The sequence below is a fragment of the Taudactylus pleione genome, unplaced genomic scaffold, assembly GCF_031769625.1.
Source record: "Taudactylus pleione unplaced genomic scaffold, aTauple2 ptg000436l, whole genome shotgun sequence".
NCBI classification, from domain to species: domain Eukaryota; kingdom Metazoa; phylum Chordata; class Amphibia; order Anura; family Myobatrachidae; genus Taudactylus; species Taudactylus pleione.
The window spans coordinates 4,357,813-4,382,327 of NW_028284838.1; the positions used below are offsets into that span (position 1 = coordinate 4,357,813).

Consider the following 24,515-nt stretch of genomic DNA (forward strand, 5'->3'; position numbering starts at 1 on the left):
ACCTTCTGTTGTTAGCAGGGTCTCCAGAGGTCCTCCAGCTTCATCTGCAACTGACAATCTCAGTATTGCAGAATCACGGCTAGTTAATAAACTGGAAAAATTCCATCATGGTTCCCTCACAGAGGATTCTCCATCTCGGGGCCTTGTTGGACTCTCAACTACAAAGGATCTTTGTGACAGAGGAAAACAAATTTGGGCAGTGTGGGCGGAGGTGTCCCACATCCTGACTTGGGCGGAGGGCAATCTCCCGGCCATCTCAGCGGTATTCATCCCGGGAGTCCTCAACTGGGAAGCGGACTTTCTCAGCCGGCAGGACGTACAACCGGGAGAATGGTCTTCTTCACCAGGAGGTATTTCAACTCCTCGTGGACAAGTGGGGCCTTCCAGAGATAGACCTCATGGCCTCCCAAAACAACAACAAACTGCCTGTGTACGGGTCAAAAACAAGAGACAAGGAGGCACTTCTGGTAGATGCTCTGTCGGTCCGGTGGACCTTCCAGTTTGCGTATCTCTTCCCTCCGTTCTCCCTTCTTCCTCGGGTAATATGAAAATTCAAACAAGAAGGTGGCACGCTCCTGTTGATAGCTCCGGAGTGGCCCAGACGTCACTGGTTCTCAGACCTTCGGGGTCTCTCCATAGACGCTCCAATGAGGTTGCCTCTACGTCTGGACCTATTGTCACAGGGTCCTTGTCTTTACCCGGACCTGAGTCGTCTGTCTTTGACGGCGTGGCTTTTGAGACCGCCCTCTTAAGGTCCAGAGGTTTTTCCAGCTCTGTAGTTAACACCATGCTAAGAGCTCGGAAGCCTATGTCAGCAAGAATTTACCATCGAGTATGGCATACTTTCTTTGAGTGGTGTCGCCCTAGAGGCTATGATCCTCAGGTGTCCCGGATATCCAGAGTGTTGGCTTTCCTACAGGTGGACTTAGATCACGGTCTTTGCCTTGCTTCTCTGAAGGTACAGGTTTCTGCCCTGTCAGTGTGGTTTCAGCGTAGGATTGCTACTCTTCCTGATGTCCGCAGCTGTCCATAGGGTTCCACAGGACTCCCACCCTGTTGCACCTGTACTGCAGATGGGCTTTCATCTTGTCACTGGTTTTTCCTTCTCCTTCTGGTGAGAATGTGATTCTTGTGTGTTCCAGATCTTTTTTCTCTTCTTTCCTCTCCTCCTCCGGCCTGAGGCTTGTTACGTAACTGATTTGCCTTGGCTCGGGGGTGGGGTATAGGAGGCACCAAACCAAGAAAGTGCTTCAAATCACAGAAGAGAGGCCTTGAATTCAAAATGAAGGGGGTCATTCAGACCCGCTCGAGACCATCGCGACCATCGAAATTGCGAGCCGGAGCCTGCGGTTGAGGTTTTCAACCGCAAGCTCCGGAGTGATTTTGGCTCTATCAGAGCCAAAATCACTCCCACTGACATCACTAGTGATGTCAGTGGGCCGGCTTCTGACGGGAGGCGTTCCCGTGGGAACGCCCCCGTCAGGGAGGCACGCCCCCGGCACGCCCACCAAAGGGGGCGTGCTGTCAATCAACATTGACAGCACGCCCCCTTTGATCGGACACAACGAGCGAAGGACTTTCCTTCGCTCGTCGCGTCTGGCGCATGCGCACGACGGAGCTCCCTCCGTCGTGCGCATGCTCAGTGCATAACATCGACCCACTTGCGAGCGGACAGCCGCTCGCGAGTGGGTCTGAATCAGGCCCAGAATGCATGAATAATAACAGTACAATAGTATCACTTGTGATGCTTTTTATTTTATAGATTAATATTTAATCCATTTGAGACAATTGATTTTTACCGACAAATAAGATCTTAAGACTTATATATAAAAAAGTGTTTTTATTTTACTTTTTGAACTTACCTCTTTGAAACAATGCAAAGTGCCTGATCCCTTAACAAGGGCCAATTAGGAGAGACCCTAAGGGATAAAAGAAGGGAAGTCAGAACGTATAGGCTTCCTTAAAAGACATTATATGATGAAAGGCATTGGAGCCATTGTTATCGCTTAACCGCCAGTTCTGTTAGATGAACACAACCCCTGTGGTACATCACATAGCTGGCTCCCTGCTCCCCATCTGACCTCGTTGTCAGGAGAGCGCTTTTTGGGAATCCAGTCCTGATAGCACCCTGGGAGAGACACCATCAACGGCACAGGGGCTGATTCAGACCCGGACGCTAAGCCGCGATTGTCGCCCATGCATGCGTGAGTCACTGCGCTCGGGAATCGTGCGCTCGTAATACACAGACTGGACACTACTTTGAGTGACAGTGCCATTTGTGGGTGGTAACAGGGAAAGGTGCTTGTGAATGGGGGATAGGTGATGCGAACGCAGGCATGTCTGGGCATCAAAATGGCGTTTGATGTGCATCCATTATTAGCATGGAAGCTTCATTGTACACGTCACTTGGTTGTATTTCAGCCTGCAGTGGTCGCAGTGCTTGCGGCGGGATAGGGTCTACCTCAAGCGCTGCGTACAGCTCTGATGGCTCTCGATGTTACTAATTAATCATACACTTCCTGGAGATGACGTGTGCTAAGAAAGAAAAGTGGGCATCTTTATACCGGCATGCGCTCACTCTGCCGTCGCTCTCCAAGACATACAGGGGTATTCAATATGGGAGCGAAAACCACGTTTTTGCGTTAACATCGCACTTTTGACGTCATTATCGCAGGTTTGACTTTTACACCGTATTCAATTTCATAGACTTATCGCAGGTTCGAAAAGTCTTTGATAAAAAACGGGGATAACTTTTCACCATTGAGTAGGTCAGTGGCGTAACTACTGCCCCCGCAGCCCCCGCGGTGGCTTGGAGGCGCTGGATAGCTTGGGGGCGACGGGGGCAGTAGTTACGCCACTCAGTGGAGGAACTCCCGTGACTCCCTCCATCTGCCGGGCGCCCGCTGAGTGTGTTACCAGCGGGCGCCCGGCTCCTATTGAAACCCCCGGCGGCAGCCGGAGGACGGAGCTCCCTCCGATTTCCGGGTCCCGCAGGGCACTATGGGAGTGATGTCATGACGTCACTCCCATAGTGCCGAGGAGCGGACGCCGGGGACGGAGCTCAAGAGTGAGCTCCGTCTTCCGGGTCCTGCAGAGAACTATGGGAGTGACGTCATGACGTCACTCCCATAGTGCCGAGGAACGGATGCCGGGTATGGGCGGCAGCAGCACTGGAGCGGGTATAAAGGTAAGTTTTTTTTTTTGTTTGTTTTGTTTTTTCCATGCTACTCAACATCAGGGTAATGAGCATCAGGTGTGTGAGAGTTTTAAACCCTTCCTGTGCTCCAGTAATTATTCCAGCTGGGTATGTGTAAATGTGAAAACCTGGAATTCCACATCTCCACTGCTAATGCAGAACGCACAGGTTTAACTCCAAACTCCCTTGGAGGGAGGTGATTTCAACAGAATGTGGGCAATTCAGGTGAGACATCCCCTCTCACCATACTAGATATAAAGTGTGTGCATCTTGCTCCAGCAACATCTACTTTAATTTATGCAGTTATTACAGTAGGTGTCCAAGATCACTGTATACTGCTTGCTTAAATATGTGTGTGTATACACAACTTAATATTTATCATCAAAGCCTCTTATATGAGTAAAACTTCAGCCCTAACCTGTCCTCTCTCACACACACTGCAGCACAAGCAGTCTCCAGTCCTTCCGCTCAGAGGGCCTGATTCAGAGCTGCTCGTAAGCGGCCGCTCGCTCGTTCGTTCCGAGCGATGTTTGCACAACTGCGCATGCGTATAGATCGTAATACGCATGCGCGAAACAGTCAGTGCGGCCGAAAATCGTTTGTTCGCTAAATAGCGAATGCCTGCTATTTTGAGTGACAGGAGGAGGCGTATGTGGGTGGTAACAGGGGAAGGTGCTTGAAAACGGGGAGTGGAGATCAGAACGCAGGCGTGCTTAAAGGTCAAAACGGGCGTTTTTGGGTGTGCATAGTTAATACAGGAGCTTCATTGACCACGTCACTGGGTTATTTTATAGTCAGAACTGCTCGCAAGATTGTGGTAGGAAAAACCAACCACAAGAATAGCGAGCAGTTCATACGCTGGTCGATGTACTCGATTAATGTAATAAATAGCGGACATGACGTAGGATGCGAGCGGCCAGGGGGCGTAGTTTTCCAAAAAACGACCGCAAGTTTTGTTCGCTCGTTCAGACCTAGAGGCGTGAACAGACCGCAAAGAGCGAACGGTTCATGTGAATAGCCACCCCTTTTTTCTGAACGAGCGAGCGCAAATAGCGTCCGGCTCTGAATCAGGCCCACAGTCCCTCACTATTGTGAGCTTGGTAAGGGGCTGGGCCAGGGTAGGGACCGGGCTGTCTAAGCCGGGCTTGACTACAGTATTACAGGTGGCGGGGCTGTGTGACATCATCAGGGGTGGGGCTGCATGACGTTGCGCGGTGCTCTGCTGGGAGATAATTTGCAGAGGCTCAGTATTAGCACTATTACTGACCTGATCACTGTGCGAAGCTTCTGTAAAACAAAACTATAGCAACAAACTGATGCCTGTAATTACTTGTAATAAACGGGGCCAGATTTCAGGGGGCCGTGGGCCCCCTGGGACCCGCCGGGCCCCAGGCGGGCGCTTAGGTTGCCAAGCAGTAAATCCGACCCTGCATCTAGCCATCACAATTTGGCCCTTAGCAACCAATCAGATTCTACTTAACATTTAACTGGCACCTTCCAAAAGATAATAGCTAGAATCTGATTGGTTGCTATGGGCAACATCTCCACTTTTAAAAACTCTCACTTTAGTAAATATACCCTTTAGACTTGCCCATTAGTTCTGCTACCAACACATCAGCTTAAAGAACTGACTGATCACTTCCTGCCTAATAATATAGCCCACCCCTTGACAGGTGCCATTGTAACAAGATGCTCAAGGTTATTCACTTCACCTGGTTAATTTATATCATAGCACAATGTGATGTCCATGTATAATATTATGGCATTATACACATACTGTATAAATAGAGCTTGCTCCTATGTACTTACATACTCTGTACACACCATTATATTATGATACTTATAAAAAAAAAGTTGAACTACTGAAATAACAATAATCATATACATGTTTACATCATAATGTTGCAATTTAGAAGACAGACACATAAAAAAAACTAAGATATGTATGTATAAATAACTAGACAGAATATACTGCTACAAGTACATTTATCTTAGAAAGAATGACATTCTTGTTTTGCACCAAAAATGTAATGAGATTTTAAAACAGTGGCAGTTGTGTGATATGTATTTTAAAAACCAATGATGATTTGTGTGTTCTGGTACATTGTCAACACACCTTAATTTAATTGAAAAGAAATCCTGTCTTGATCGGTAACCAGATGGCATGCAGTCTGAAGTTCCCTTGCCTTTCATCCTGTTTTCAGAGTTTTTGACCTACTTTTCAAATTACAACCCATAGCATGTAAAGCGACATGATCTGACAACAGAGAACTGGCTTGCAATTAATGTATGCTATTGCATATGAGTAAAACCCCCTCAAATCTAGTAATAGATGGAGTTTATAATATTATGATGAAATCTTATTTTATCGTTCAATGAGCTGCTCTCAGGTATTCTAGTTCCATTCACCTGATTCAGACAAAGATTTTGGGGAAAATGTAATAGCCTGCGAGGCTGGTTTCCCTATTTAATGATTGCAGCTTTGGTTTTGCCTTTAAAATTGTTGCTGCTTTAATAAATCGCCGCAGTATCATGCTGAATCTCGCACGCTGTTACATTTACCCGTTGTCTGTGCTTCTCTACTGTGTACTTTTCACTGCATGTGAATGGAACTTGCCCTAAATGGAGGGCACTGATGAAGGCTCAGTCTGTTTGAATTAGGAGATCAGGACTAATGCACTGGGACCGTTGACGATTTTGTTGTCCCTGTGGATGGGCAATCAGAGAATCATAGATAATTAAACTTTGGATTTAATCTTAACAAGTAAAGGAAGGATATTACAATGGAATTTAGAATGTTCAAACATTTAACAAAAAGAAACATACATTCAGCCTCCACTTTATTAGGTACACCTTTCTAGTACTCGGGAGGACTTCCATTTTCTCCCAAAATTCTTTTGAATTCTTTTGGCATGGATTCAATAAGGTGGCTGAAACATTCCTTTGAAACTCTGGTCCATGTTGAAATGATCGTATATTCATAATGCAAATCTGTCATTCCACAACATCCCAAAGGTCGTCTATGGGATTGAAATTTGGTGACTGTGATGGCTATTTTAGTACGCTGAACTCAATGTCAAATTTGTGGAACCATCTTGGGAAGATGTATGCTTTGTGATATGGCATGTTATCCTGGATTCATATTGTTTATGCCAAATTATAATCCTACTATCTGCATGTAGCAGCAGATTTCAAGATTTGTAACACCAGGCATAATTTTTCCAGTCTGAATTGTCTCTTTTCGTGATATCTGCCCAATGTACAGTAGCCTAAGTTACTTGATTTCAGCAGACAGGATTGGAACCTGTTGTGGTCTACTGCTTCTATAACACATCCACTTCAAGGTTCTATGTACTGTGGGTATGATTCAGCTTTGAGAATAGAGTACAATATTGCAAGTAACCAGGGGCGGACATGGCCACCGGGACTGCTGGGCCGGCCCCGTGCTTCCCTCAGTGGCCGCACTCCCTCCCATGCCTGCTTGATTCCTCTAACTGTGGCTTCCGCGGTAGTAGCTTCTGCGAATGCGCAGATGCTCATTCAGGCCGGAGCTGCGCTAAAAGGCGCTGACAGCTGTGTGCCGCGGCCGCCAGGGAAGTGAGGGACACAGATCGGGGACTGTGCCAGCCTGTCCGACATTGCTACACACTGGCTGGCCCCTCCTCAGGGACCAGCCTACCTATCACCGGGCATATAGAGGGCGGTGTAATTGCTGGAGGTCATGGGGCTAAAACATGCAAACACTAAAAGCACCCATGTGTTACTTGCCTTACAGAAGCATTAGAAATAAAATAATAAAAAAAACAGCTGATCACATTTAAACAAGTATATGTAAAAGATTACACACCATGACTTGAGATGTCTGACTTTATACTCACATTTTATGTGCAGTGTAATGTACTATTCTCAGCCACTGCCTTAAAAGGTAGTTAAAAAACTGCGCTAAGTGGGCCTGATTCAGCAATACCAATATTTACGCAGAATGAGCATTTGTTTACTATTGCGCATGCACAGTGATTGCAAAGCGATTATGTTCGCACAGAGGATCCATTCGCAAAGTGAGTGACAAGTCAGCATTTGGGGGAGGTATCGGGGGCTGGTTCGAAAATGCAGGTGTGTCTGACCGCCGTTTCATGGGCGTGCATAAATTAACCCTTGCAATTGCATTCAGAGTATTAGAACGCTCTGTGTGCCAGGAGAGGTGCAGTGTTTGCGGCTGGTCAGACATGACTTACATGATGCGTGACTGCCCGATGTGCGGCAGTGGTACTGATGTTTATGCTGTTGCACGCCGCTGGACGGATATGAGAAGGCAGCAGTGGATGTCCCTATGCTCATCTGTGCTTTAGAAGCATTAGCATATTTTAGCAACTGCGATCCGTGAGAGAATGCAGTTGCGATTGCATTTCCGTCCTCTGAATTAAGCCCAGTATTCTTCAATGGGACAACTGACGGAGTTTGCTTTCCCTACCAAGATCCCACATTTCTTATAAATATAATTCGTTCTGAGAAGTGAAACTTTTCTGAACGTTATTAGTAGTTCTGTTGTATAATTTGCCTTGTACTTTAGGTTTGGTGACCCCTTAAGTAGCATTCACGAACACAATATGAAAGCAACAATTACTTGCAAGTGGGTTGGGTATGGGAACCCGGCGGTCACAATACCAACAGTGGCATCCCGACAGTCAGAATACAGACCCAACTAGGTAAGTACCCTATCCCCCCCCTAGTGCTTAACCCTAACCCATATCCCAAATACTTATCATCAGGATTCTGGTGCTGGGATTCCAACTGCTGTGCCTCTTTCCGTGTGATGTCATGGTGTCATGCACACAGTGTCATGACATTGCGCCAGTATTTTACCCCACTTGCAAATAAAATGTATGTATTTGCTCCCCTTGCATTGATGGTTGTCCAAGTTCACAGTTACTTGAAATACCGTACTCTATTCCCAAAGCTGAATCAGGCCCTGTGTATTCAGAGATGCTATTCTGCATATAACTGTTATCAGGGGCGTTTTAAGAGAGGAGAGGGCTCATGTGCAGACCCCCTCCCCTCTGGCAGGGGAGTAGATTCTGCCTCTCTGCCAGAATTGACTGCACATGAGCAGGTCCCCGGGAAAATGGCATCTGCACCTTATTCCTGGGGACCCCTTTACTGCACATATGCGCAAGTCAACAGGAAAATGGCCATCACCATTTTCCTTGTGATTTTTGCTGCTCTGCAGCGCCAGCCCGGTAGAGGAAAGTATTACTATATATGAGCGCAGGGTGTGCGGTGTGGGCCTATGTGCACCGCACAACCTACACCCATTATAGATACGCTAGATATATACTGTTGTGACTTAAGGTTATTTGCGTCACTGTAGTCTGTCAGCTTGAACCATTTTCTGACCTCTTTCATTAACAAGGTGTTTTCGCTCACAGAGCTGCTGCTACCTAATACCAGTGTTTTGTTCACCATCCTCTAATCCAGTGATAGGCAAACTGATACACTTTGGGGCCATATTACATTGTCCACTAGCCTTCAAAACTGCTGCGTAATATACTTAATCTCAGTAGTAAGCTTAATTAATATTTTTAATCAATGAAGATAAACTTGTGTGTAATAACATATGAGCAGACACTTTAAACAAGCATTACAATCTATAACATACAAATAAAAAGTATGTAGGAGCTGGGGGCTGCTGGGGAAGGCTTGGGGGTGGCACATGTATTCTCTCGGTGTCTGTTTCCCATTATTACAAATTCTAGAGACTGTTGTACATGACAGTCCCAGGCGATCAGCAGTTTCTGAGATACTTAAACCTTAACATTTTGTGCCCACAATCATTCCACGGTCAAAGGGGGTAATTCAGCTTAGGATGCAGGCAGCTTTGCAATTCCATCCTTGCTAATATGCAAATGCAGCAAGTGGTGTATGACACGCCCAGCTGCATGTGCAATCCCAGCAATGCGCCCGAGGCCGCAATGGTGGACGCGCCGGACCGCTGGCCAGCCGAGTAAGCCTCAGCTTACTCAGGCTGGCTGGCTTACGTGGACGCAGACCCTGGCCTTGTCACTCCCAGAAAAGGCTGACGCGCCCCCTTTTTCAGGAACGCTGGCCATCCCCGCACCGCAATGCCTCTGCCTGCCAATCAAGCAGAGGCATAGAAGGTGCTGCATGCCATCACACAGGACCTGTTCTGCACATTCGCAGAACAGGTCCTGCGCATACGCCAAGATTCCCGATAATCGCACTTGCCTCAAAGTCACTTGGATCAAATTTCATCTTCATTCGAGAGTTCGATCTGAAGAACAACTGAACCTATTGACCATGTTTACATGATTTTAATCATTGAGTTGCTGCCACAATTTGGCCACTGTGTCTATATTAGTGCATATAACTATACTCTGAAAGAGAACATATTTAAACCATGTTCCCAGGGGGCAGTACTCGGAAGTAACCATATCATCTGTCTTCAGCACTAGCAATTGACAAGTCTGAGTTTAGAATGATTTGTTTGGAACTGCTGTAAAATTCCTTTATTTCTCATAGCTGGAAGGAAATTTCAACAGCTCTCTAGCTATGGCAGAACTACAGGAGCTCCAATCTCCAAATGGGGTAGCAATGGGATATTCGTAGAAGCAATAAAAACATCTGGAAACTATAGTATCGGAGCACTTTGTATTTTAGAAACATAAATTATAGTGAATGTTTTTATATATATATATATATATATATATATACATTTTTTTTATTTTAATAATGCATGGAAAAATATGCAAATAAATGAAAAATATAGATATACAGTCAGGTGCATAAATATTGGGACATTGACAGAATTTTCATATTTTGGCCTCTATTCACCACCACAATGGCTTTGAAATGAAACAAACAAGATGTGCTTTAACTGCAGACTTTCAGATTTAATTTGAGGGTAATTACACCAAAATCAGGTGAACGGTGTAGGAATTACAACGGTTTCTATATGTGCCTCCCACTCTTTAAGGGGCCAAAAGTAATGGGACTATCAACTCAAAAGCTATTTCATGGACAGGTGTGGGCTATTCCCTCGTTATTTCATTATCAGTTAAGCAGGTAAAGGTTCTGGAGTTGATTCTAGGTGTGACATTTGCATTTGGAATCAGTTGTTGTCAACCCTCAATATGAGATCCAAAGAGCTGTCACTATCAGTGAAGCAAACCATCATTAGGCTGAAAAATCAAAACAAACCCATCAGAGAGATAGCTAAAACATTAGGTGTGGCCAAATCACCTGTTTGGAACATTCTTAAAGAGAAAGAATGCACCGGAGAGCTTAGCAACACCAAAAGACCCGGAAGACCACGGAAAACAACTGTGATGGATGACAGAAGAATTATTTCCCTGGTGAAGAAAAACCCCTTCACAACAGTTGGCCAAATCAAGAACACTCTCCAGGAGGTAGGTGTATATGTGTCAAAATCAACAATCAAGAGAAGACTTCACAAGAGTGAATATAGAGGGTTCACCACAAGATTTAAACCACTGGTGAGCCACAAAAACAGGAAGACCAGATTAGAGTTTGCCAAACAACATCTAAAAAAGCCATTACAGTTCTCCTATCTCTGTACCCCTCTCCTATCTGTCTCCCCCTCACTCTCCCCCTCTAGTATCTCTGTCTCCCTCTCCCCCTTCCATTTCCCCCTCCCTTCTCCGTCTCCCTCTCCCCCCTTCCGTCTCCCTCTCCCCCTTCCGTCTCTGTCTCCCCCCTTCTGTCTCTGTCTCCCCCCCTTCCGTCTGTCTCCCCCTCTCCCGTCTCCCCCTCTTCCGTCTTCCCCCCTTCCTCTCCCCCTCTTCTTCTCCCCCCCTTCCTCTCCCCCCCTCTCCCATCTCTGTCTCCCCCTTTCCCTCTTCCCCTCTCCCATCTGTCTCCCTCTCCATCTCTCCCGTCCCCCTCTCCCCCTCCATCTCTCCCGTCTCCCCCTCTCCTATGTCTCCCCCTATTCCTCTTCTCTCTCCCAGCTTCCCCTTTCTTCTATGTCTCTCTCATCTCCCCCTATTCCTCTTCTCTCTCCCAGCTTCCCCTTTCTTCTATGTCTCTCTCATCTCCCCCTATTCCTCTTCTCTCTCCCAGCTTCCCCTTTCTTCTATGTCTCTCCTGTCTTCCCCCTATTCCTCTTCTCTCTCTCGTCTTTCCCTATTCCTTCCTACTCTCACCCAGCTCCCTTCTCCTATGTCTTTCCCGGCCTCCCAAATTCCTTCTCTCTCTCTCCCAGCTTCCCCTATTCCTTCTCTCTCCCAGCTCACCCTATTTCTCCTATGTCTCTCTAGTTTCCCCAGTTCCTCCTCCCTTTCTCTCGACTCAGCCTGTTCCTTCACTCTCTCGCTGCTCTCCCTATTTCTTCTCTCTCTTCCTACTCCCCAAATTTCTCCTATGTCTCTCCTGGCTCCCCATATTCTCTCTCTCTACCCCAGTTCCTCCTATTCCTCCTCTCTCTCTCCTGGCTTTCCCTAATTCTCCTATGTTGGGTCCCCTCTTTCCTTCTTTCTCCCCAGCTGCCCAAATTCCTCCTCCTCTTTTTCTCCTGGCTCCCCCCTTTCCTCCTCTCTTTTTCCTGTCTCTATTCCTTTTAGTATGTTGCTATTTCAAACCTGCAGATCCATGTAGTATTAATATTGTATACAATATGTTGTTTATTATATTTCTATTTTATAATATGTGCAAATATTCATATATGTGTATGTGAATAAAGGACACTATTGTGTGACATAACGTGACTATGGGGCACTACCGTGTGGCGTAATGTGAAAAAGGGACACTACTGTGTGACGTAACATGAAATATTAGGTGGCTACGCCCCTTCCCAGCAAAGCTCTCCCTGCTTCCACTATAGTTGGCGGCACAAACGCTCTTTTGTTAAAATATGTAGTTGTGGCTCTGCTTTGGTGTGCAAAGAGGTGTCCTCTGCATTCAGCACCCCTGCCCTAAGAAAGTCCTACAGTGAACACTATCTAATCTTCTACAACTGCTAAATTATCGCTTGGGAAAATGCTTTCCCCTTTCTTGTGTATGACCTAGACCAGTGAAGTGCCAGCTTTACCTATAGATATCTGTCAATTGAACAGGTCCTGTGGCTCATTAAAACCAGGTGAAATGGAGACTTGATGTCAGCCAGTCACAGAATCTGTAATTCATATCTGTCTCGAATTAAAGGGATGATATGGCAAGCCAAATTATCATGCACATCTTACTAGCAGTCTTTTACCTGATCGCTGCTTCGTCTATTAAATAAATTACTTTTTGGGAGGTTTTTCTACAGCACTATCTGTCCCTAATGGACCCTCAGTGTGATTAATGCTGACTGAGAATGTGTCAACCCGTGTTGGCTAGATGTGTTCTTATGTTAATGCATAATTTAGCACACTCTTTCTTTATGTGCGTAAATGTATCTATTTGTCCGACATGCACATTTCAAATCACAGCCTGTTACCATTTCACCACTACCCACCTTTATTCATTAACTTACTACATGTTTCTCCAACAATAAAGGTCAGTTTAGTTTGATGCACTAAACAGCGCTGCATAACGTCTTTGCGTGTTTGAAAATTTCATTTAAATTAGTCAAAGAACTTCTTCAAATGCACCTTAACACAGAAGTGCAACTGCAAAGTGCAAAAAACATCCAACTACAGTATACACATTGGACGAAAATCATATATCCGGGAACTTAGAGGTGGTAGAAAATTCAGCTCCCTTTGCATGGAGAATAAGGGATATGCCACTGTCTTCTTGTAAAGTAAAGAACGCTCCTGTAAATATGCCCTTGTCACCACTTTCTCATTTAAAATAATCTAACCCAGCAAAATAAATTTTAATTTCTAGGGATACTATATGTCCCGGATGTACTGGGAATGTACTAGAATCAGGGTGTGCATTCCCGGTATCCTGAAAATAGGGTACCAGTTTCAGAGGGGGACTCTGCGGCAGCGCTAAACTCACTGCCGCGGCATGTGGCATTGTGGACTGAAGAGTGGGCAGGGAAGAGAAGCCACTGAGGGTGGAAGATGACGGCCAGGTCAGGTGATGCGGTCGGCCGCTGTGACTCATGATGTCAACTGTGGCTGGCCATTATTGTCTTCCCATCCTCCTCGCCGCGCTACCATTCTGTGTCTAGCAGCAGAACTGGAAGGATCACTCCTTCCAGGAGATGAAGCCTTTCTATGCTCAGTCTAGCAGCAGTGAAGGGGGATCACACTCATTCTCTTAGATATCTGTGTGCGATTCACAGGGGTATTCAGTATGGAGCGAAAAGTAATTTTTTCCGATAATTTCGCACTGATGACATCATTTTCGCTGTTTTTGGTTTTACACTGTATTCAATTTCAAAGACTTTTCGCAGGTTCGAAAAGCCTTTGAAAAAAAATGGGGATAACTTTTCACCACTGAATAGGTGGCGATAAAAAGTGCAGAATTGGGGTTTAGGGGTGCAGGCTTATAAAAATAGCCTGCACCCCTGGGAATGTCATTTTAAAATAAACTGTGTCAAAAAAAGTTTTAAAAAAAAATAGGGACACACCAAAAAAATGATTCAAAATTTGGGGTGAAAAAAAAATAAATGGGAAAAAAGTGTTTAAAAATAAGGAAATAGGTTCAGGGCTATTCTGCAAGTATGCGGCAGGTGTATTCTAGAATAGGCTAAGAGCGGCAGGTGCATATTTGCAGAATTTTTAAATAAAGACTTTAGGGACTTAAAAATATGCTAGTACCCATTTTTATGTACCACAAATTTGATGGGACCACTTAAAAACACGAAAAAAAAACCTAAGTGCTCTTCTGCATCACTTCTTCAATGTCGGGAAAAAAACACCTGCAGCCGCTATTTAAATCCCGACTTTCATTTGCAGACTAAAATGGGGGTACCCATAGTGATCCCCCATGTTTTGATAGCTTTAGGGGGGTCCTACAATTTATTCCAGGAAAATTTCATTTTTGACGCAGATCCCACTTCGCAGATTCCCGTTTTGGTAGCTTTTATATTGAATACGGGGATAAAGCGGGCACGCGCCCGATACTTTATCCCTGGAAAATCTCCGACGTGGAGCGAAAAGTCTAGCACGGACTTTTCACTTCCATATTGAATACCCCTGTGAGTCTCTGAATCTGTATACAAAGTGCTACAATGTAGTGCCAAAAAACAAAAGAAAGGGAAAAGAAATCAGTTATAATGGTGCACTCAATCTCCAACAGGTTTATAACATATAAAATGTTTCTTTATTAAGTATACTTTAAAACATGAGACTGGTAACAATAAATTAGATAATACAGTTTCATATTCTTATGGTGCTTTATAAAAACCTAAGTGCTCTTCTGCATCACTTCTTCAATGTCGGGAAAAAAACACCTGCAGCCGCTATTTAAATCCCGACTTTCATTTGCAGGCTAAAACGGGGGTACCCATAGTGATCCCCCATGTTTTGATATCTTTAGGGGGGTCCTACAATTTATTCCAGGAAAATTTCATTTTTTACGCAGATCCCACTTCGCAGGTTCCCGTTTTCGTAGCTTTTATATTGAATACAGGGATAAAGCGGGCACGCGCCCGATACTTTATCCCTGGAAAATCTCCGACGTGGAGCGAAAAGTCTAGCACGGACTTTTCACTTCCATATTGAATACCCCTGTGAGTCTCTGAATCTGTATACAAAGTGCTACAATGTAGTGCCAAAAAACAAAAGAAAGGGAAAAGAAATCAGTTATAATGGTGCACTCAATCTCCAAAAGGCTTATAACATATAAAATGTTTCTTTATTAAGTATACTTTAAAACATGAGACTGGTAACAATAAATTAGATAATACAGTTTCATATACTTATGGTACTTTATAAAAACACAAGTGGGTTAAAAGTGAGCGAAGTATAAGGTAAAAGTAGAAAGAATGTGCATGAAGAATGAATTAAAGTGATTAAAACTACTGAGCACTGCTATCCAATGTCTCTATTCTTTATAGATCTACTATGTTTATATAGGTATCAGATATCAATAGTCACACATAAATAAATGGATTCAGTTTTGTGATTGTAATCGAAATTTCCACCACTATAGTATGGATATAAATAGTACCTGAGTATTAGTACAAAAATTTAGTGCCAATAATTCTTCCTCAAGTATATAGAATATCATATATTGTATATATTTTTGAACATACAGTATGTATCATTCAGTAGGTATCACCACGACCTTATTGCTTATTTGTGTTCTATAATATAGTGGCCGCAGCCTTTTTCATTCCAAGTTCCGTTGTGGTTCATATACTCAGCTGCACACAGATATACACATATGAAATTACTCAGCACATCTGCAGGTGTATCCTGGTCACATCGCATTGCAAGATAGACACATTGGCGTCAAAAAACAGACACCCGACCCTATCAGAATAGCACAGGACTTGGTGGCTCACTCACACCAGGCAGGTCGCTCTGCGTGGCGTATTGAGGCTAGATGTATGAGGACTCATCTGTAATTAGCCATTCTCAACAACCTTGTTGAGAACATTTGTGACAGAAAAGAAGAGCAATTTCTGCCTACATAAACCGACCAACTGCTACAAAAACTGCACGATGAGGGGGACTTAACTGAACAATGTTTTCATAGCCAGTGTGATGAGTTTACGCTGCCTGTATTGAAAAGTGGGTAGCTCTAAATCCTACAGAGGAATTAGGTAATTTTTCATGGCTGGAGATAACCTCAAAGGGAAATATAATCTGGTCTGGTGCTAGATCATCTTTAGCAGTTGTTCAGCAAATTTCTTCCAGTAATATTAATGAAGAACAATTTTTTGACAAGTATAAAATAGTTGAAAGGGGTCTTAAATCAACTTGGGAGAAGTGGACTTCTAATTCAGAAGCCAGTCTAACCTTAGAAGATAAATGGGTTCATCTTTTTCATCTAAAACAATTGAGGAAGGAATTGATGTTTCAGTGTTTTCAACTGTGGTGGAATTTCTATTCTCACTTGTAGCAATTAACTCTTTAATGGAACATGTATTCTCATTTATTAACTCACTATGGACACATGAGAAAAATAGATTAGACCAGAGGTTCCCAAACGCGATCCTCAAGGCTCCCCAACAGTTCAGATTTTAGAGATACAGTATCCATGGTTGAGCACAGGTGACTTAATTAGTATCTCAGTCAATTTGATTTAACCACCTGTGCTCAGGATACATTTTGAACTTTAAATGTGCTTTAAATCTCCAAAAATGAGCACAATCTATGTACCTCCTGTAATTTACCTTCACGGCATTTTAATTCCCATATTATAGGGTTTATGTAATAGGGTGCGGTGCTGGTTGACTGCCCCAGTGGAATCCCCGCAAATGTGTTCATTTTTTTATTTTTGAAATATAGCAACCCTAATCGTTTCTAAATTTGGAAAGGAACCTGATCTGTATGGAGCAAGGAATGGCCTTGATCTATCCAACTCCTCCCAACTTTTGCTTGCACACTTTTTCATTTTAGTTATAAATCCACGTGCTTTATAAATGACAATGAGTGCTGTATGATATGCTGATAATCATCATGCAGACAGTGATGAAATGTCGGTATGTTAGAATGGTGGCATATTGGCCTTCATTCAGAGGCGGCCGTACGGTCTACGACCGCACGGCCACCTCGATGTTTGTCAAGTGCGCATGCGCACGAGGGAGCCGGCTCCATCGTGCGCATGCGTGAGACCCGCTACGATCGTCAGCGCCGGTCATAGCGGGTCTCTTTCCAAAGGGGGTGGCAGCCCAGACGGAGACGTTCCCATGGGGGAGGCCCCCCAGAGGCGTTCCCCGTTTGGGGGAGGCCCCACTGACATCACTAGTGATGTCAGTGGAGAGCTTCCGGCTCTGACAGAGCCAGAAGCTCTCCGGGGCTTACGACAAGTGAGACCCTACCCTAGGGTCTCGTCGTAAGCCCCGATGCTCATGATGGTCTCTGACCATCGCGACCATCACCCTAGCGGTCATTAGAGCTGTGGGTGTAAACCCACAGCCTAACGACCGAAACAGAGGCGGCCGGTCAGGATGCAAGCGGCCGCCCAGTTTCTGAGCGACCGCTTGCATCCTCCGACCGCCTCTGAATGAGGCCCATAGTCCCTGGCGGCCCAGCTGTGACTTACCTTGTTCCCGAGGGCTGCAGTGAGTCCAGTGTGGCTATTGGTTCCCGGTGGTCATGTGATCGCGTCACTTCCGGGTCAGACCTCCTATGATGCAGCTCTCTAGTGAGTGTTTCTCACCTGTTCCTAACCCCAATCTTCCCTCTAGTGTCTAACCCTAACCTCCTCCCCCTCCCATACCCCGGCCTTCCCACGCGCAGCCTAGCCCTAATGTTGACATTCTGAGAATGTTAACATGTTGCCTGTCAACGTTTTAACAATGTCAGCATAATAAATGTCAACATTGTGTCTACATTATGAATGTTCACAATTGTGGATGCGTTTTACTAAATTTATAACTAGACATATGTAATGCATGGCCAAGGCTAGATCACATGGGCACTCACTTTTGATTGATCCAAAGTAACTAGACATTAAATTGTTTTGGTTTTTTTAAGCACTGATGGCCTAATCAGAATGTTATGGTTATACTCCTTATCTTGCTTAACATGTTTGAGACATTGACTGAAGGTGCAAATCTGCACTTAGTAATACATCAGACATTACTTTCATTGTTGACTTGCAGGAGCCAAGTCAGAACTAGTGTGCATAAAAGATTGAGATTGTACCCTACATGCTGATTGCCAAAACTTCGTTTTGTTACTGGTCAAGAGTTGAGTAAATAGATCATTAGACATTAATAGTGGATTTTATTCTTATTCTCCCATTCTCTCTGCTGCTCTGAATATTTTCAATTTGGTGGTAATACAAGATGATAAAGGAATTTACTGTTGTATTGGTTTGCATAGCTTGTAGCTGAATATGAAAAGCTAAGAATGACAATCTTTTATTTATAGACACTAAGACGTCATGCAGTGCTGTTTAGTGCATAAATTCCAGAAGAAAGCGACAGTGAAGGGAATTCTATAGACAGAATGAATAGATATATAAGACCAGCTTTCTCCTTAAAAGATTACACTCTTATTTGACTTAGCAATCCAAAAACTGATTCTTAAAGTATGTCACCTACACAAAGTGGAAGCAGCCATTTTATAGTCTGCACTTAGATTTAGTCTGTCCATTCACAATGATTGTAGGTTTGTCACCTGGCCAGAATTTTCAGGTATGGTAATTGGCATCATGTCTTGACTGATGTCAAACATTCCTAGTCTCTTGACAGCAACTGAACCTGCCAGGTGTTTGAGAAACCATTCCCAGGGCTTTTGAATTACTCAGTAAGCGTTTCTTGTCCATAATCAGTGGCCAATCAGTGGAAGCTTTGGGCTTTTTAAACCAAGCAGTTTCTTGTTTCCTTTGCCTGACTTTTAGGGCTTTGCTGAGCTGTCCATCCAGGGGTTTGCTGAGCGGTCCATCCAGAGGTGTGCTGTCTATCCAGGGGCTGTGCTCTCCGTCTAGGGGTTGTAAAAAAAAAGTCCAGAAAAGTTTACATAAAAAAAAAAAAAAAGTAAAAAATGTTAAAAAGTAGATTTTGTTTTTTGTGCTGAACCCCAGTGTATCCATATAAGCACTGCAGGCCAAACCCGAGTATCAGTATGCAGTCGGGAAGCCGGCGGACCTAATCCCGACAGCTGGTTACCCGACTGCTTAATCCCGGCGAGGGTTAAATGACAGGCGTCTAAATCTAGACGCCTGTCACTTTACCGACGCCGGGAAACCGGCACCCGGCATCCCAATTGAAGGGACGCCAGGCACCGAGCTCAGATAACCGTGGGGGGGAGGGTTAGGTTTAGGGTTCCCGGGGGGGGGGAATTAGGGTTAGGCACCCCCCGGGAAGTTAGGTTTAGGCTAGGGCAAGGGGGGTCAGGGTTAGACACCCCCAGGAGGGATTTAGGGTTAGGCACCCGGGGAACTGAGGTTTAGGTGGCAGGGAAGGGGGAGTTAGGTTTAGGCACTTAGAGGGGATTAGGGTTAGGCACTGGGGGGGAAGGTTAGGGTTAGGCACCCCTAAGGGAGGGTTAGAGGAGGGAATTAGGTTAGTCAATACTTACCTTAGGGACGATCTGGATTTTCACCCATGTCGGGGAGCCGCTGTCGGGATTCCAACTAAATCATACCGATTCACGAGTATCTATATAGGTACTGTGACGCTGCAGGCCATACTCCAGTGTATTCATACAGTATACGTACAAGTACTGTGATGCTGCAGGCTGTACCCCAGTGTATCCATATAAGTACTATGACACTGTAGACTACTATGACACTGTAGACCATATTCCAGTGTATCAATATAAGTACTGTGACGCTGCAGGTCGTACCCCAGTGTATTCATACAAGTACTGTGAATTAAAATAAATTTACAAACTAATCAATCCATCCTACCTTTCCCTGCCTTCAACTACTCCATAAACATACTCCATCTCCTTTGGGTCTCTGATCTAGTTCTTGATTAATGAAAACATTCTTGGTTTCTCTATGGGGTCGTATAGTTTATTAAACTGCCATGCTGTCTGCCACTACAGTGCCTCTCTGTTTCCTAGATGTACCATGTTGAAAGCTGAACTGCAACATGTTTGTGACGCCCACTGCTGTTGCTTAGCTTATTCAGCCAGCTAGCCTGGTGTAACCTACTGGCCTAAACTGGATGAAATCAATATTGTGAGGTGGTCAAAACTGACTGGAAATAAATGTTATTGAGATTAATTATACTGTAGGAACAAAAACAGGCCCAAATTTTATGATTTCAGCTGTGTTTATGAATTTTTAAGAAAAAAATACAGATCCAAAACCAAAACACGCAAGGACGGTTTTGCAAATCCAAATCCAAAACCAGAAAAAATGGCCCGGCGCACATCACTAGTTCTGACACATGTACTATCCCTGAACCAGAGTTTAAATTTCTACAGCAACATTTTTTCTTCAAACTCTCTGGCTGGATTAGCATTATTTTCTGTTGGGGGATAAATATGGGCCCTCTTTTTCACCATTAAAGTGAATGGTGCCACTAATACAATTGATCTGCAACCTGAGGCCTTATGTTGCAACTTGTGACATTTAAAACCTCTATATAGGCTTTCTGTGCTTTGAACTTTTAGGCAGTCAGACAGAATTTTCAGTGTTTGTTCCTTTAGGTATGCGCTCTTGAAACTACAATAATTTAGCACGTACAGTCTCTGGTTAGTTTCATTGTACGAGACTCTAATGTTACTACCAAGAAGTTGTACTCTTGTGTAAGGTTTTACAGCATGCAAGCTTCTCGTCATCTATACTGATGTCCACTGAAGTCAATTTCTGAGAGATGGATAATATTTTTCTATATATTTGTTAATGTTCTTTCATGCACTAAGCTTTATTGCGTATAATGTGTGCCTCAGGTTAATTCTTCTCATTAGCCCTCTATCTTTATAAGCCACCTGCAAAGTCACACTTATTGTCCCCATAGCTCTATGTAATTCTTCTGAGCTTGGATTATCACCATATGCATACTGCCACAAACAGCGTAATATAGAGCAATATAATATAATATAACTGAGTTCTCTAAGGGTGATTTGTAAAAAAAACAAAAAACATTGAGATAAAGTGGGGAGTGGTGTGCTCGGAGTAAAGGCATATAGCAGTACCATAAATTACTAAACATTTCAATGTACAGTACTGTGCAATAGTTTTAGGCAGGCATGGAAAAAATACTGCAAAGTAAGAATGCTTTCAAAAATAAAAGTGCTAATAGTTTATTTTTTATCAATTAAGAAAATGCAAAGTGAATGAACAGAAGAGAAATCTAAATCAAATCAATATTTGGTGTGACCACCCTTTGCCTTCAAAACAGCATCAAATCTTCTTGGTACACTTGCACATAGTTTTTGGAGGAACTCGGCAGAAAGGTTGCTCCAAACATCTTGGAGAACTAACCACAGATCTTCTGCAGACGTAGGCTTGCTTCTGTCTCTTCATGTAATCTCAAACAGACTTGATGATGTTCTGATCCGGGCTCTATGGGACACCATATCATCACTTCCAGGACTCCTTGTTCTTCTTTACACTGAAGATAGTTCTTAATAACATTATCTGTATGCTTGGGGCCGTTGTCCTGCTGCAGAATAAATTTGGAGCCAATGAGACGCCTCCCTGATGGTATTGCATGATGGATAAGTACCTGCCTGTATTTCTCAGCATTGAGGACACCATTCATCCTGACCAAATCTCCAACTCCATTTGCTGCAATGCAGCCCCAAACTTGCAAGGACCCTCCACCATGCTTCACTGTTGCTTGCAGACACTCATTATTGTACCACTCTGCAGCCATTCAGTAAACAAACTGCCTTCTGTTACAGCCAAATATTTAAAAAATTGACTCATCAGTCCCGAGCACCTGCTGCCATTTTTCTGCCCCCAGTTCCTATATTTTTGTGCATAGTTTAGATGCTTGGCCTTGTTTCCACATCAAAGGTATGGCTTTTTGGCCACAATTCTTCAATGAAGAACACTACTGGCCAGACTTCTCTGAACAGTAGATGGGTGTACCTGGGTCCCACTGGTTTCTGCCAGTTCTGAGTTGATGGCACTGCTGGACAACTTCTGATTTGGAAGGGAAGAAAGCATGGCGTGTCTTTTATCTGATGCACTAAGTTTCCTTGGCTGACCACTGCGTCTACGGTTCTTAACGTTGCCCCTTTCTTTCTGCTTCTTCAAAGGAGCTTGAACAGCACATCTTGAAACCCCAGACTGCTTTAAAATCTTTGCATGGGAGAGACCTTGCTGATGCAGTATAACTACCTTGTGTCTTGTTGCTGTGCTCAGTCTTGCCATGGTGTATGACCTGTGACATGATATGGTCTTCCACAACCTCACTTTTGTAGCAGAGTTTGACTGTTCCTCTCCCAGTTTTAAGCCTCCTACACAGCTATTTCTGTTTCAGTTAATGACTGTGTTTCAACCTACATATGAAAATGATGATCATTATCACCTGTTTTGTATGATTGGCTAATCCTACACCTGACTATAATCCTACATAATCCCCGACTTTGTTCAAGTGTACCTAGAAGAATTGATGCTGTTTTGATTTGATTTGATTTAAATTTCTCTTCTGTTACTTCCCTAGCATTTTGGTAATTGATAAAATTAAACTATAAACACCTCTACATTTGAAAGCATTCTTACTTTGCAGCATTTTTCCACACCTGCTTAAAACTTTTGCACAGTATTGTATCTACTAAATAATTTAGCAAATTGAGAGTATAAATGCTAGAGACACAGAGCTCAAGCCACAGTAATAAGCCAAACATATATAAGAGCAAACAGTAAATTTGCATAGTATACTTTCAATTTCAAAATTAAAAATTAGAATATTAAACGATACCAAACTATCGCAATGCTTCCCAGCACAGGGACTACGAGTAGTATCAAACAGACATCAAGGTGGGGTGTGTATTGGAAAAAAAGCTGGCCCCTTTTTATTTTTCTGTAGATAAGCTGCTGCAAACTCTGGTGAGGTAAAGTTCACAAAGGAACTATCAGCAAATGCATGTAGGCGAGCTGGGAACCAAAGGGCGAAGTGACGTCCCTCTTTAACCAGTCCTGTACAAACCGAGGTAAAGGCATTTCGAGCATGGGTCACCTCCGCCGAGTACTCTTGGAATATGAATAGCTTGTGGCCTTTTTAGACAATGGAACGACGTTGCCTAGATGCTTGGCAATATGTCTTTCTTTAGTTTGGACCAGCTGGGTGAGCTGTAGTATATTAGAATGTACTCCTTGAAGTGCCTGCTTAAAGGCCCCTACACACTACATGATATCTTTAACGATTTGGCCGATTCCGGCACATCGGAACGAGAAATCGTTAAAAATGTGTAGTGTATGTGCAATACATCTTGTAGTGCGCTCTCCCATGTGGTCATTGGCTTCATCGCCTGATCTTATGTACTGCATGTCAGATCAAGCGATGCGGCTGACGATCCCATGCAGGGGGGCCAACATATCGGGCGGTCTGGCAGATTGCCTAGTGTGTACGGACCACCTGATATGTCAGCGCTGGGATTGTCGGTGACATCGCTGGGTACACACATCGTTTAGTGAGTACCCAGCTTTAGAGTCAGCCTGCTCCCTCATCAATGGCGCCATTGTTTCCTTAATGGTCTTTACAATGTCCTGATAACAGGCTAATAGGTCAGCTGGCTGTCCATCTTGCTGGGAGATAGCCATCACAGGAGGGGAGGAGGGAGAGGCACCGCTACTACCCGCTTGTACTGGAGTGTAGGTACAATTGCAGGCGCGGCCACCAGATTTGCGCCACTGCTTCTCTAGCCGCTGGCGCTGCAGTTTGACCGGCATTGAGGTTGGAATTAACCTCTCCATGCAATCAGGGGATATTCAGCTAGGAAGCGGTGACTGAGCACTGAGCTTGGAGACCTGCGGAGGGGCTGGCTGATAAATGATTACCACATCTTCAAGAGAGCAACGATATGCTGCATCCATCCCTGATGCAGCCGGAACCGGAAGTCCCTGAATGACCGGTATTTTAAATACTTAATACATAGCATTTATTATATCAGACATCAATTCTTTGAGAAACCACAACTGAGTTTTCTTAGCCTAAAATAGTATGAACTAAATATGTGTCCATTTTTGGCCTAGCATCCAGTACATTTCTACTATGGTTGAACAGGTTGCTGAAGATGAAATATTATCTCTTCTTTATCAGTGTTGTATTTTGTCTTTTTACAAGTAGACAAGAGATTAACAGATGTTTACCCTATAGCATTAGTGCATGAAGACGTTAAGTGCTTGGTTCTCATCTTTTCAGCATTACAAGCCCTAGAATCTCTGGCAGCACAATGAAAACTAATTTTGTTCACATGAATGAGCATACCTTTGTATAGCAAGATATAGGTGTTCTATAATCATATTCTTTTAAGTGAATAATATTAATAAATGTAATATAAATGATTTCTTGTGTAAACTACTGCTTTTTTATTAACATTGTATGTAGATGTAGAGCTGTATCTAGGCCAGTGAAAAAAACACTCGCACTCCCTTCCTTCATGTTGTTTGGAGGGATAGCAGGTGTGCACAATAGCATGGAGAAACTATGCTGTATTGCCTCATGTTGAAAGTGAGAACACCTTAAAAGTGCTGTGTAGCGCTGTTAGTTCCAGTTAAACTTGCGCCACCTGTATTTTGTACAGGTGTTTGTATGATGTTCATAGAACAGATGTGTGCCATCTACAGCCTGTTTGAACTTACTGCACCCTATTACAATTAC

General features: G+C 43.8%; 1 protein-coding gene across 1 annotated transcript in view; it reads left to right on the plus strand.

Moving 5' to 3' along the window:
- The window catches only part of PLCH1 (phospholipase C eta 1), a 222,213-nt gene that overhangs the window by 26,551 nt on the left and 171,147 nt on the right, over window positions 1–24,515 (plus strand). The window lies entirely within an intron of this gene.